Source organism: Chinchilla lanigera, unplaced genomic scaffold (genome assembly GCF_000276665.1).
Source record: "Chinchilla lanigera isolate Chin_1 unplaced genomic scaffold, ChiLan1.0 scaffold00050, whole genome shotgun sequence".
Classification (NCBI taxonomy): domain Eukaryota; kingdom Metazoa; phylum Chordata; class Mammalia; order Rodentia; family Chinchillidae; genus Chinchilla; species Chinchilla lanigera.
The window spans coordinates 10,480,445-10,482,545 of record NW_004955451.1 but is presented as its reverse complement, the minus strand read 5'-3'; positions in this window follow the sequence as shown (position 1 = coordinate 10,482,545).

Below are 2,101 nucleotides of genomic sequence, written 5' to 3'. Positions count from 1 at the left end.
ACAGAATTTGATGTTGGAAACCTTTTCTCTTAGTGTGTGAGGTATTCCTCTTCTTTCCCATACCTCCTAGTACCTCTATTTAAAAATTGGATGGTATTGTCAGTCCCAATTTTTCATCTGTGACTTGTTTTTCTCTCTCTGGAAGCATTTAAGATTTTTAGGAGGATCTTTTCTTCATAGGTTTCTAAAATTTCATAAATGAAACTCATTCATTGTTTTGGATACTTGGTGGGCTCTTTTGGTCTGAATAATTATATCCTTCATTCCTGAAAATTTTTCTCACAATATATTTTGATAATTTCTCCATACCAATTAATTTTTTTGTTTTTTGTTTTTTAACTTCCTATTTGGCAGATATTCTGCGCTTGGATTGATCTTCTGCTTAATTTTTTTCCCCTTTCCTTTCCTAGAGTTTATAGCTTCATAGTTTTGTTGAATAATTTAAAAAATATGGGTGTAATACTTAAATTTCTAAGAGCTTATTCTTATTTTCTGATTGCTAGCTTTGTAAGGATAGCATACATACTTCCTCATCTTCTGAAGTCATTAATTATCATTCATTATAATTTTCCTCAGAATTTTCTCTTGATTCTTGCTCTATTTTCTCTTTCACCTTCTCTCCCTCTTTCCCTTTTCTTTTCTCTCCTTTTTCCCCATTTGTTCTTTTAGTCTCCACCCTTCAAGACATCAGTTTTCCCCAAATCCATTCACATTTAAGAGTGGAGCCCTAGATATAAGCATGAAATCCTGTTAGCCTGATTTGAAACTGTTTTATTTTTATTTATTTGTTTTTCCCTTTCTCTTTAAAAAAAAGAGTGGGGCACTAACAGCTAATTAGACTTGGCCTGGTCTTGTTGACTCATAGGACTTTCATGTGGGGAAATCGGTTGCCCAGCCAGATTGCACCAAATGCCGTTGTTTGTGGGACGCTCCCTTCTCCTTATAGGTGGTGTATTTTCTTAAATCTTCTTGGACAGTGTAAAGCTAGATGGCAGTGTTATAAACCTGGAGAACAGAGAATTCAACTGTGGCATACAGTGTTGGATTAGCTCTTTTTTAAAATTAATTTTATTGGTACACATTTGATATAAATAATGATCACATTCAACATAGGCAGTTTGTAGCTGTATGTGACATATCTTGGTTCTTTTTCCCATTCCCCTCCTCTCTCTCCCACTCTCCCTCCCCTCCTCATTTACAAGAGCTTTGTTTCCATTTTTTCCTTGTATTCTCTTGTTTTTCTTTCCCTCCCCTTCTCCCTCCCCTCTCCTTCCTATTTGAACATTCTTGTGGTACTTCCTAATATCTGCTCTCTATTTTGATACTTATTTGTGCTTTTGGTTTCTAATACAAGAGAAACAACATGATACTTAAACCTGTGTGTCCGATTTATTTCACTTAACAGTTTGATCTCAAGGTGCACAGCCTTTGGTTAATTCTTGCCGGTGTAGGCTTGATAACTTCTCCATACCCTCCTCTGTGCATGGTGTCTGTCAGACAGGAGTCAAACAGGTTCATTTGTCCAGAGAAACTCCATCTCATCTCCTGATGGGATGGGAGAGTGTGGCTATCTTACAGGACTCAATGATGGTGACTCCAATTCCTTAGTTTTTCTTTGGTCCTTCATGATAAATTAGTTCTCTTTTCATTGTTATTTCCTTCTAAAGCACTTTAGTTTGAATTTATCCTGTCTCAGTAAACCATTTGCTTTCCTCTATTTGCTTTCTGGATTTATGTATTATGGCGCTGGGTTACAGATGTCTTCTAGTCTCAGGAAAGATGGAGTTCATGTTCTTTTTGTTGCCCTCCTTGTTTTATAGTAATAAGTTCCCTTTATGACAAGGACATTGTGTATCAGAAAAGGACTGTGTGTTACCTACATTTGTTTTAAAAAGCTTCCCCAGAGCAAGGGTGACAATATAATTTATTACCTGAACTAGGCCGCCACAGAAGTAACTTGGAAGAAGGAAGAGGGTTACTTGTTGACACAATAGGTGTAAACTAGAACTCTTCTGGGAAACCTGTGGTATATGATCGTCTAAAATCACACTCAATCTCTTTCAGTCTTTTCAGTACCAGCTGCATAATGTATGTAATATAT